We start from the raw sequence: 12,857 nt of genomic DNA on the forward strand, positions 1-12,857 counted from the left end.
GTCCTTTGGCACAAAGTTACCATGAGCAGAGGAAATGTTATATAACCCTGTAAGGTTGGGCATGAGTTTGAGATATGCCTCCTCTGTGGGAGTAAAATTACCCAAAGCATCTCAGACCTCTAAGTGACTGTGGGCCTGGGGTGGGACCTGGGAGGCCTACCAGAAAACAAAACACATTTAAAAGTCTGTCGTTGAAACCAAGGGAAAAAGGAGAGACTAGAAGATGTTTCTAGCTAAAAATATATGGCAAGTAGAAATTAATTGTACAAGAACCCATTATTACTACCCTGTGTGTTTAATGTCACTGATATTTTATTTACTTAATATGTTCTCTTAATTATTTAATTAAATGTAAAAATATTTATAAAAGTTTCCAGAGAATCACTTACAGTCTGAGCCCTTCGATCCTGTTTTCACTTTTTGAGTCTCAATTTTCCTCAACATCAGAGTGTTCTACACAGGGGTTTGCAGGAGTATACCTTTTGGTGCTGGGTAAACTCTGTAATTTTCAAAACATTTCTGCATGTATTATCTTAAGTGTAAACAGCCCTGTGAGGTAGGGACTATCATCCCTCTTGGTTAAGTCAGAGCTGCCACCGCAGAGATGAAGTGGCTTTGCCCAGGGTCTTGTGGCTGGTAATCCATATCTTGTCCTTTCCAGATCAGAGCTTGTTGATGAAACATTTCTTCTAGTTGGAATGTGAGATGGGGCAAAATGGTGGTGATTTGTACATCTAAATGTTTGATGGAAAAGACTGGCCTTCAGAGCATGTGGAATTCATTAATTCTCGTTCCCCACATTTGCTGGGAGCGTGGGTGCTTGTCCATTGGCAGTGTGACTGGTGGAATGCAGAAGTGACTAAACAGGCCTTTGTGATGATTTGTCTTCTGCCTCCTTGTGATTCTATCCATGTTTCCTTGCCTGTTTGATCAGGTATAGGATGTGAAGAGATTTAAGATCACCGAGTGGATTAGAACCATTCACCTTACGCAAAAAAATTTTTTTCCTTCTTCCTAAGGGAGTTGCCTTTCTAGTTTTGCTTTAGGCTGGTGTGTTGTTACAGTGCATCTTTTTTTGCTGAAGACACTGAGTGCAGATTAGGTGGAGTAGTGGAAAGAAGAGTAAAAGCATGCTGGGTGGTAGAGAAAAAGCTAGACTAGAGCTGAAAAGTGCCACAGATAATTCAGAAATGGAATGATGCACACACCAGTGATTTGATAATTGCCTTTATGTACTTTGAGGCATTGAAGCTAGGAGAGCAATTTAAAAGTATTGAATTTGTTTCCATTGTAATTCATAGCAAATAATTAAGTGTCCTTTGTGAAAGAACCAGTAATACCTTTCTAGTTGCCAGGTCCTCTGTTAGTTGCTGAAAATGCTAAATTCTCACTGACTGCTCTGTCCTGTTTTTGGTGAGCCCTTTTGAAAGGGTTAATATTTCTGAAGGACAGCAGAATGAAGTATTTAATCATCAAGGAGCTTTATTTTTAAAGCTACAAATGTTTCAGGCATGTGTTGGAGGGGAAGGAGAAAATTCCCAAAGTGGGACTCTGAATTAATAAAATTTGGAGAATGACTTACTCAATTTGGTTAACTTGGTTGTTAAGGCTAATTACAGCTTTTGTAATGGTGACTGTTAAGATAAAAGACCATATCTATTATAGCTCTGAACTTGAATTTAACATTAAGAACATCCTTTCAGGATGAAACCTCTCTTTAGGGAGGTGAGCAATAAAATAATGTTACAGGCAAATTAATAAAGGCTTGACTTTTTCAAAAATTTTCTCATTCTGCAAAATGGAAATTTTCTAATTAGAGAAATGTAATCATAGAAATCTAGTTTTACAGATTTCTTTTTTTCCTTGTGTCATAGAAGTCATTGTTTAAAGTTTCCAAGAATATTTAGGATCTTGTTTATAAGGACTGTAATCTGTTTGCATTTGTTTTCTCATCTTTAAAGTAGAAGTATTAATTCTGACCTTGGAGGATTATTGTAATGAATTAATGAAAAAAATGTTTGTAAAGCCCTAAATGTAGTGCCTACAATAGGCACATAGTAGGCATCCAAGAAATGGTGACTATTAATGATAATAATTATTATTTAATTAAAGTTGTAGTTGGTGTACCTACATTTATTTCCTGAAAAGAACCTTTTTAAAAAGTGGAATTATATGCTTTTGTCAGTATTGTGCTAGCTTCTTATAAACTCTGAGTTTTCCCCAGGTGAAGGTGAAACTTACTGGGTCATTATCACATTATCAAGTTCTTCATATGCAAATCAGTCTTTCAGCATTATATACATTGGTTAGTATTTTCCTAATTTTATCTTTGAGTTACTTCAGTAGAACTAGTGCTTAGTATTAATTTGGTTATTTATTCTACTTTTAAAACTTTGTGTTGTGCATACACTGTTAAAAGGAAGAAATCGAATGGAAAAAACAATGGATTTAATATATATGTTAGGATATAAAATTTCTACACTTAAAGTTAGCTCTATCTTAGCTTTAAGTTGGCATAGTGGTGCTTTTTTTTTTTTTTTTTTTTTGGTGTTGCTAAACTGATTTTCAAAATAAATTATAGTTCACACAAGTGGACAGAAATACAGAATTCTGAACTGTAAAATAGACCCACTGAAGATATATGACTAATTTTGGATACACTTAACATCATATTATTTGTCAATATTAATTTACTTGGTTGCCCTTTTACACAAAACCTCAGTATTACACTAATAACCTGATAATGAAATTACTGATCTCATAGCACATCTTCCAGGGCAACTTTATGATTTTAGTTTTGTCTGAAAAAGTATCCATTTATTATAAAATAAAAGTATCTTGGAAGAAAAACATGAAAGATTCTCAATTCTGAAGCATTACCTGTTGAATGTTACTATTACATTTTTTTAAAAAGATAATTTGATGATTTGGAAATTTTTTGATTTCAGTATAGCCTTATAAATAGAAATGCCAACTTACAGCATTCATGAGATCTCATTTAATTATTTACATGTAACTTTTGTTGTGTTGTCATGTTATTCATCAGTCTAAAATCTGGAGCCTGGTAAAGTTGTATCTCATTTTCCAGTAAGGTTCAGTAGGAAAAGCTGTCACTTACTGGTTTTTCAGATACCATTTTGATTTGTCCCTTGCTTTGTGACAGTGTGTAGTCATGTTTCATTTGAAGCTGATTTTCGTGCTTCTTGGCATGGAAAAGCATAGGATTAATAAGATCGTGATTTGTGTGGTATCCATTGGCTTGTATAGAAACCCTGCAGAGAGAATACTCATACTTAGGTTTTTGAAATACCAGGAGATAATATTGTTTGATCCATATATTATTTAGCAATTAAAAAATTTACTTCATTGCATACAGTAAAATACATACCATAAATACTATAAAAATACATACACTTGGATTTTTTATTGTACAGTTTTGAATTTATACAAATGCATAGTCATGTAATCACCACTACAGTCAAGATATGGAATGGTTATATCACTTCCAAAAATTCCCTCACAGTCTCTTTGTAGTTGATTCATCACCTACTCCCAGTTCGTAGCATTGGTGGTCATTATTTAGTCCCTTTAGTTTTGCCTTTTCCAAAATGTTACATAAATTGAATAATAGTGAGTGTGTGTGTATGTATGTGTGTGTGTATGTATGTGTGTGTGTACATACATACCCTTTTGATTCTGGCTTCCTTCATTTAGCATAAGGCATTTTAGATGTTACGTGTATGTCAGTGGTTTGTTTTTTATTGCTAAGTAGTATTTGTATGAATGCACCAAGTTTGTTCATCCATTTACCATTAAGGACATTAAGATTGTTGACAGTCCTTTGCATTTACGACCTTTTTGCATTTACAAATAAAACTGCTATAAACATTCTTGTACAAATTTTAATGTGAACCCATATTTTCATTTCTTTTGGACAAATCCCTAGAGGTAGGACTGCTGGGTCATAAGGTAAATATATGTTTAACTTCATGAGAAACTGCTGAACAGTTTTCTAGGGTGGCTACATCATTTTGCACTCCCAGGCAACAATTATGAGCATTCCAGTTGCTCCACATCCTTGCCAGCAGTTTTTATTTTCAGATTTTAAATTTCTTTTTCTAAGTTTAACCATTATAATAGGTATGTAGTGGTGTCTTACGTGTTTTCTTAAACATAGTTGACATACAGTACTATATAAATTACAGGTATACAATATAGTGATTCACAGTTTTTAAGGTTATACTCATTTATAGTTATTATAAAATATTGGCTATATGTCCCATGTTATACAGTATGTCCTTGTAGATTATTTTATACCTAATGGTTTGTACCTCTTACTCCCTACCCTTATGTTTCCCCTCCCCCTTCCCTCTCCCTACCAGTAACCACTAGCTTGTTCTCTGTATCTGTGTGTCTCTTTCTCTTTTGTTATAGTCACTCATTTGTTGTATTTTTTACATTTCACATATGAGTGATATTACACAGTATTTGTCTTTCTCTGACTGACTTATTTCACTTAGCATAATACCCTCCAAGTCCACCCATGTTGCTGCAAATGGCAAAACTTCATTCTGTAAGACTGAGTAGTATTCGATATATATATACATACATACACACACACACACACACATATATACCATTTATCCATTTTTCTATTGATGGACATGGGTTGCTTCCACATCTTAGCTGATGTAAATAAACAGTGAGGCTATGAACATTAGGGTGCATGTATCTTTTGAAGTTAGTGTTTTTGTTTTCTCTGGCTATATATTCCCAGGAATAGAATTGCTGGGGCATATGGTAGTTCTATTTTTAGTTTTTTGAGAAACCTCCATACTCTTCTACAGTGGCTACACCAGTTTACATTCTCACCAAGTATACAAGGGTTCCCTTTTCTACACATCCTCGCCATTTGTTATTTGTTATCTTTTTGATGATAGTCATTCAGACAGCTGTGAGGTGATATCTCATTGAGGTTTTGATTTGCATCTCCCTGATGGTCATCTATGTTGAGTATCTTTTCATGTTCCTGTTGGCCATCTGCATTTCCTCTTTGGAAAAATACCTACTCACTTCTTCTGCCTATTTTTTAATTAGGTGGCTTGTTTTTTGTTTGTTTGTTTTTGTTTTGTTTTGTTGATGTTGAGTTGTATGAGCCATTCATATATGTTCGATATTAACCCCTAATCAGTCATATCACTTACAAATATTTTCTCCCATTCAGTAGGTTCTCTTTTCATTTTTTCATTGGTTTTCTTTGCTGTGCAAAAGCTTTTAAGTTTAATTAGGTCCCCTTTGTTTATTTTTGCTTTAGGAGACAGAGCCCAAAAAAATGTTCCTGTGATTTATGTCCAGGAGTGTTCTGCCTATATTTTCCTCTAGGAGTTTTATAGTATCCAGTCTTACATTTAGCTCTTTAATTTGGAGTTTACTTTTATATATAGTGTGAAGGGATGTTCTAATTTCATTCTTTTACATGTAGCTGTCCAGTGTTCCCAGTACCACTTATTGGAGAGACTGTCTTTTCTCCATTGTATATTCTTGCCTCCTTTGCCATTGTTTAAATGACCATAAATCCATGGGTTTATTTCTGGGCTCTCTGTTCTGTTCCACTGAATTATGTGTCTGTTTTTGTGCCAGTACCATCCTGTTTTGATTACTGTAGCTTTGTAGTATAGTCTGAAGTCAGTGGGGCTGATTCCTCCAGCTCTGTTCTTCTTTCTCAAGGCATTTTTTGCTATTCAGGTCTTTTGTATTTCCATATAAATTTAAAAACTTTTTGTTCTAGTTCTGTGAAAAATGTCATTGTGATAGGGATTGCATTGCATAGATTGCCTTGAGTAGTATAGTCACTTTAACAATATTACTTCTTCCATTCCATGAACACAGTGTATCTTTACATCTTTTGTGTTGTCTTCAGTTACTTTCACCAGTGTCTTATGGTTTTCTGAGTACAGATCTTTTACCTTCTTCGATAGTTTTATTCCTACATATTTTATTCTTTTTGATGCAATGGTAGTTTGTTGTTGGTGTATAGAAATGCAACAGATTTCTGTATATTAAGTTTGCATCCTACAACTTTATTGAATTCATTGATCAGCTCTAGGACTTTTCTGGAGGATTTTCTATGTATAGTATCATGTCATCTGCAAATAGTCTTATTTTCATTTTCATAATGATTAATGATATTGAGCATGTTTTCATCAGCAGTTTGCCATCTGCATATCTTCTTAAATGAAGTGTCTTTTCAAATTTTTTGCCCAGTTGTAATGGGTTGTTCATTTTCTTGATGAGTTTTGAGAGGGCTTTACATGTTCTACATACAAGTTCTTTGTCAGATGTATGATTTGCACATATTGTCTCCCAGTCTGTGGCTTCTCTTTTCATTCTCTTTATAGGGTCTTTTGTAGCACAAAAGGTTTTAATTTTGATAAAGTCTGCTTTATCAGTTTTATCTTTTATGGATCATGCTTTTGATACTGTATCTAACATTATTATCCTTGCCTAGCCCAAGGTCACGAAGAAGTTTTTCTAGAAGTTCTGTGGTTTTAAGTTTTATATTTGGATCTATTATCCATTTTGAGTTTTTAATAAGGTAATTGAATTGATTTTTTAATAAACTGTTTTAAGTTCATTTTTAAAATATGAATATCCAATTGTTGTTTCAGTAGTTTTGAAAGCATTTGACCTTTTCTTCATTGAATTGACTGTGAACCTTGAATTGATTTTATCTGTGTAGGTTTATTTCTGATCTCTCTCATCAACTGTCATTGATCTATGGGCCTGTTCTTTCACCTATCGGGCACTGTCTTGACTACTCTTTGCTATATCGGAAGTCTTAAAATCAGGTGCTAGGAGTCTTCTAACTTTGTCCTTCTTTAAAATTGTTTTCACTGTTCTATATCTATTTTTGTCAGTATGTACACAAATGCCTGCTAGAGTTTTGAGTAGAGCTGTGTTGAAAAATAGATCAATCTGGGGAGAAATGGTATCTTAACAGTGTTGAGGTTTTTCACTCTGCTTTTTAAAATCGTCTTTGATTTTTTTGTGAAATTTTTTTTGGTGGGAGTAATTAGGTTTGTTTATTTATTTATTTTTAGAGGAGATCCTGGGGATTGAAGCCAGGACCTTGTGCATGCTAGACATGCACTCTACCACTTAAGCTGCATCCTCCCCCTACCCAGTCCCCACCCCCGTCTTTGATTTCTTTAGTCAGTGTTTTATAGTTTTTAGCATAGAGACTCTGTTCATGTTTCGTTAGATTTGTAACTAAGTATTTCGTGTTTTGGTAGTAATATGAATGGTGCTCTCACTCTTTTTTTTTTTTTTTTTTTTGGTAAATTTTGGTCTGTCATTGTTCAATTTTAGCACATAGATGTACAGTTGGTTTTTTGCTTTGAGCTTGTATCATATGACCTTGCTAAACTTACTTACTAGTTCTAGGAGCTTTTTGGTAAGTTAGTTGTTTGCAAATAGAGGCTACTTATTTTTTCCTTTTAAATCTATGTCATTAATCTCCTTTTCTTGCTTTATTGGCCTGGCTAAAACTTCCAGTGTAATGTTGAGTAGGAGTGGTGGAACAGATATCTTTGCCTTGTTTTGCTCTTAGGGGAAAGAATTCAGTCTTTTGCCATATGATGTTAACTATAGGGTTTGTTGTTGTTGTTGTTGTTGTTTGCAGATGACCTTTATCCAGTTAAGTAACTTGTCTTCTGTTCCTAGTTTGCCAAGAGTTTTCTTTGTTATAAAGGGATATTGGATTTTGTCAGTTGCTTTTTCTGCATCTGTTGAAATGGTCATATGCTTCTCCTTCCTTAGGCTGTTCATCTAGTGAGTTACACTGATTTTTAATGTTGAACCAGCCTTGCATTCCTGGGATAAACTCTACTTGGTTGTGGTGTGTTTTCTTTTTATATATTTCTTAATGAGACTTGCCGATATTTTGCTGAGATTGTAATTGTATTGACTTGTCATGGTTTTGTCTAGGGTAGGGTAATCCTGGCCTCATAAAATAAGTTGGAAACCATTCCCTCTCTGCTGTTTTCTGGAAGATATTGTATAGAATTGGCATTTTTTTTTCCCTTTAATGTTTGGTAGAATTTTCTAGGGAAATATCTGGACCTGCATTGTAAGAGATTTTTAATTACAGATTTAATTTCTTTAATAAATTTAAAGCTATTTATGTTATTACTTCTTCTTCAGAGAATTGTGATAGTTTGTGATTTTCAAGGAGTTTGTCTATTTCATCTGAGCTGTAGAATTTATGGCCATAAAGTTATTCATAGCATTCTCTTATGAACCTTGTAATGCCTCTATGATCTATAATGATGTGCCTTCTCTTATTCCTTATATGGGTAGTTTGTCTGTTCTTTTTTTCAGTCAGTCTAATAATAGCTTTATTGATTTTATTAAGCTTTTTAAAGAACTAGCTTTTGGTTTCATTGAAAAACAGGGGGAGTTCCATTTAATTGATTTCTGATCTGTATTTCCTTCCTTCTCCTTGCTTTGGCTTTGATTTCTTATCCTTTTCCTAGTTTCTTAACATGGATATTTAGATTATTGATTTGAATCTTTCCTTCTTTTCCAATTTAAGCATGATTAATATTATAAATTTCATTCTAAACTCTTTAGCTGTACATCATAAATTTTGATGTATTTTTATTTCCATTTTCATTGAGTACATAATATTTTTGATTTCCCATGTGATGTCCTCTTTTATTCATGAGTTGTTTAGAAGTATGTTGTTTAATTCACAGGTATTTGGGGATTTTCCAAACATCTTCCTATTACTTAATTTCTAGTTTAATTTTATTACATCAGAGAATGTACTTTGTATGATTTCATTTCTTTCATATTTGTCAAAGTTTGTTTTATGGCTCAGAATATGGACTATCTTGGTAAATGTTCTTTGTGCATTTTAGAAAGTATAGGATTTTGTTTTGTTGGGGTTTTTATAATGTTAGGTGGAATATTCTATAAATGTCAATTAGGTTAAATTGGTTGATGGTTTGTTTTAGGTATTCTTCATCCTTGCTAATTTTCTGTCTACTTGTTCTATTAGTTATTCAGAATATGGAGTATTGAAATCTCCAGATATGGTTGTGGATTTGTCTGTTTCTCCTTTCAGCTCTGTCATGTATTTTGTCTATTTCCTCTTTTTGCTTTGTGTATTTTGAAGTCTTGTTAGGTACAGCATAGTCATTTAGGGTTGTTATACATCTTTTGGAGTACTGACCCTTTTATCATGCTATATTTCAGTTTATCACTGGTGTAGTATTCCTTGTCCCAAAGTCTACTTTGTCTGATATTAATATGGCTACTTCAGCTTTATTTTGAAAGTGTTTGCATGGTGTATCTTTTTCCATCTTTTTTCATTTAATTTGTGTATGTCAGTATATTTAAAGTGAGTTTCTTGTACACAGCATAGAGTTGGGTCTTGTTTTTTAATATGATTTTACCATTTCTTTCAATTGGTATGTTTAGATCATTTACATTTAATATAATTATTGATGTTGCTGAATTTAGGTCAGCCATTTAATCATTTATTTTCTATTTATCCTCTCTGCTTTTATTCCTTTGTTCCCTCTCTCCTGCCTTCTCCTCTCCTTCTTTGGATTATTATTTTTTTTTAATTTTAGTATGCAATTTTAATTTATCTGTTATCCTTTTTGTTTGTATCTCCTTGTATTTTTTAATGGTTTCAGCATTACAATAAATATACCTAACTTAAACAGCCTACTTTGAGTTAGTATTTTGTTACTTTAAGTAGAATGTAGAATCTAATAACGATATAGGTCCCTTTACTCTCCCTCCTTTATGTTACAGGTTTCATGTGTGTTACATCTACATACATTTAAAACACTACAAGACAGTGTTCAAATTTTTGCTTTCACTAGTCATCTTATTTTTAAAGAACTTTTAAGTTCTTTTGTCCTTTTAAGAGCAAAAATAGTCTGTTATATTTACTCAGGTATTTCTCATTTCTGTTGTTCTTTCTTTATTCTTATAGTTTCTTATTCTGGTATTATTTCTCTTCAGTCTGAAGGACTTCCTTTAGCATTTCTTCTAGAACAGATCTCTTGACAACACATGTTAGTTTTTCCTGATCTGAGAATGCCTTCATTTCACCATCATTCGTGAATGATATTTTTGCTGAATATTAGTGGGTAAACCCAAGTCTGGATTGACATTTCAATTTCTTTTAACACTTTAAATATAATGTTGCATTGCCTTCTGTCTTCTATAATTTCTAGTGAAGAATCTCTGATTATTTGAATCCTTCTTTATATAGTATTTCATTTTTCTGTGACTGCTTTCAAGATTTTATTCTTTTATCTTTGGTTTTCAGTGATTTGATTATGATATACCCATGGTTTTCTTTGAGTTTACCTTTTTTGTGGTTAGCTGAGCTTCCTAGATCTGTACATTCATATCTTCAATTTTGGGAAGTTTTTAGTCTATTTCTTCCAAGTTTTTCTGTATCTATGTCTCACCTTCTTCTGGAGCTCCAATGAAGCAAATGTTAGACTTTTTGATATTTTCTCACCTATCTTAAAGCTCTGTTCATTTCCTTCTGATTGTTTCTCTCTGTTCTTCAGATGAGATAATTTTTCTTTTCAAATTTGCTCAGTTTTACCTCTTGTCCTGTCTATCTGCTATTCATCCTATTTAGTGAATTTTTTTAACATTTTTTATTGATTTATAATCATTTTACAATGTTGTGTCAAATTCCAGTGTAGAGCACAATTTTTCAATTATACATGAACATACATATATTCATTGTCACATTCCTTTCTCTGTGAGCTACCATAAGATCTTGTATCTATTTCCCTGTGCTATACAATATAATCTTGTATATCTATTCTACAATTTTGAAATCCCAGTCCATCTCTTCCCACCCCCCACCCCCTATTTAGTGAATTTTTAACTTCAGATACTGTTTTATGAGTTCTAACATTTCTATTTAGTTCTTTTTTATAGTTCCAATAGTGTATAGTTTTATAGTTTCAATACCTTCATCTCATGGAGTATAGTTATAGTAGTTGCATAAAGTCTCTTACTGGTAATTCTAACATCTGGTTCATCTTGGTTGACATCTGTTGATTTGGTTTTTTCCTTAAGAATTGACTACATTTTCCCTTTCCTTTGTAAGCTGTGTAATTTGGGATCCTGGACATTTTAAATACTGTATTGTATGAGTCTGGATCCTATTATAATCTTCTGGAGAAATTTTTGTTTTTTTTAAAACACAGAGTCAGCTAGGATAGATTCACATCATAAGTTCTGTTTTACCTTCTTTGGGTGACATCAGTACAGTTTTCAAAGCCTTGGTTGGTGCTGCCTTGGGTCTGTCTCATGCACGTGAGATGTGACCAGTACTTGTGCTTGTTTTGTACAAAATACTCCAGCTCCTTGAGTTGGTGTGGGGGCGGGCCCTTTTCCCAATCCTCTCACTAGCTAGGTGAGTTTTCTCTCACGTTTTTGCCCTGTCTGCCCTTTACAGAGTTCTCTGAATGGGACTAACCTTATATTCAAGTCAGGAATGAAAAGAGAAGAAAAAGTAACAGGAAATCATCTCCGTATGGCTTGCCTCTTCAAGTTTTATTTCCCCAATCTGCTTGCTGTTGTTTACTTTTCAGAATCCTCAGGTTACTTTTTCTATTTTGTCCACAGTTTTTAGTTGTAATTATGGGGAGAAATAAGCTATAGTGAGCTTTACTCCATCTTGACTGATAACATTTTGTTTCTAATTGGCATTCTAAAATATAGAAATGTAAATTGTAAAGATCTGTGACTTAGATGGTGGTTATGTTTTCTGTTGGTAAACATTTGATATTTAAAATATCAGACTCTCTAATTGAAGAAACTTGCTAATTTTAAATGTGGAAGAATGTAAAGCATCTCTTTTGAACAAACAAAGCAGAAACTGACCATTCTTACCTTTATTATGCACTTTGATTAACACAACTGATTAAAATACACAAAGATACACACACAAACCTTTTCAAAGAAAAAGTGTTATGAATGGCTTTGAAGTATTGATGATGCCTTGTTTTGAAATTAGTAAAGTAGAACTTGAACTTTTAAAACTTGTAATATTTGCTAGAATAAGCTACCTTTTTGAAGAATGTAGAAAGGAACGATAAATTTTATCAGTACCTTACTTTTACTCAAATGATGAGTTATGCCTTCTAAATTCATTATGGCTTTTCCTTTGAGAAGCAAGTGAACTTTCAATAAATGTTTAGTGATTTTATTCACAGAAAGACATAAATCTGGTGATTTCATTTATATAAAGATTAGTTCCTGGTTAAATCATTTAGGGAAGAATGTTTAAGTAAATTTTATTTTTAAAAGATGTTGATTTATTGATACATAGAATGCATACTAATTAATAAGCACATAGTTTGAAATGCTTATAAGGAGACTAGGACATTGTGTCCATTGCATGTATGCCTTTATAAGATTTTATTATAAAAAGGTTATCTTAGAAGTAAATTTAATTTTTGCCCAGAAGAACCAATTATAGTAGTTTGTTACAGCATCCATGAGTAAAATCTGCTTGTAAATTAAAATAAAAAATTGGTTCTTAGGGTTTTATTGTTTTTTTCCTCCTTAATGGAGGTACTGGGGATTGAACCCAGGACCTCGTGCACACCAAGCACACACTCAACCGCTGAGCTATACCCCCATCTGGGTTTTATTCTTTATTCACTTGTTTGTTCAAAATGTCACACAGAAGTAAGAAGGTGATTATAATTAGCATTTGAAAGGTCTTTCATCTTCATGTGTAACAGTGTTTGGATCTTTGGTTCAAATTCAGGCTCTGTTGTCCTCCTTCTGTTAAACTCTATAAG

The 12,857-nt window shown here is 33.1% G+C and overlaps 1 protein-coding gene and 1 non-coding gene across 4 annotated transcripts in view; one reads left to right on the top strand and one right to left on the bottom strand.

Annotated features, from left to right (window-relative positions):
* ZSWIM6 (zinc finger SWIM-type containing 6) overlaps positions 1-12,857 on the top strand; it is a 175,332-nt gene that overhangs the window by 138,615 nt on the left and 23,860 nt on the right. The window lies entirely within an intron of this gene.
* On the bottom strand, positions 12,620-12,691 carry TRNAT-GGU (transfer RNA threonine (anticodon GGU)). The gene has a single exon. It is a non-coding gene; the product is annotated as a tRNA-Thr (tRNA).

This window comes from Camelus bactrianus, chromosome 3 (genome assembly GCF_048773025.1).
Source record: "Camelus bactrianus isolate YW-2024 breed Bactrian camel chromosome 3, ASM4877302v1, whole genome shotgun sequence".
Classification (NCBI taxonomy): Eukaryota; Metazoa; Chordata; class Mammalia; order Artiodactyla; family Camelidae; genus Camelus; species Camelus bactrianus.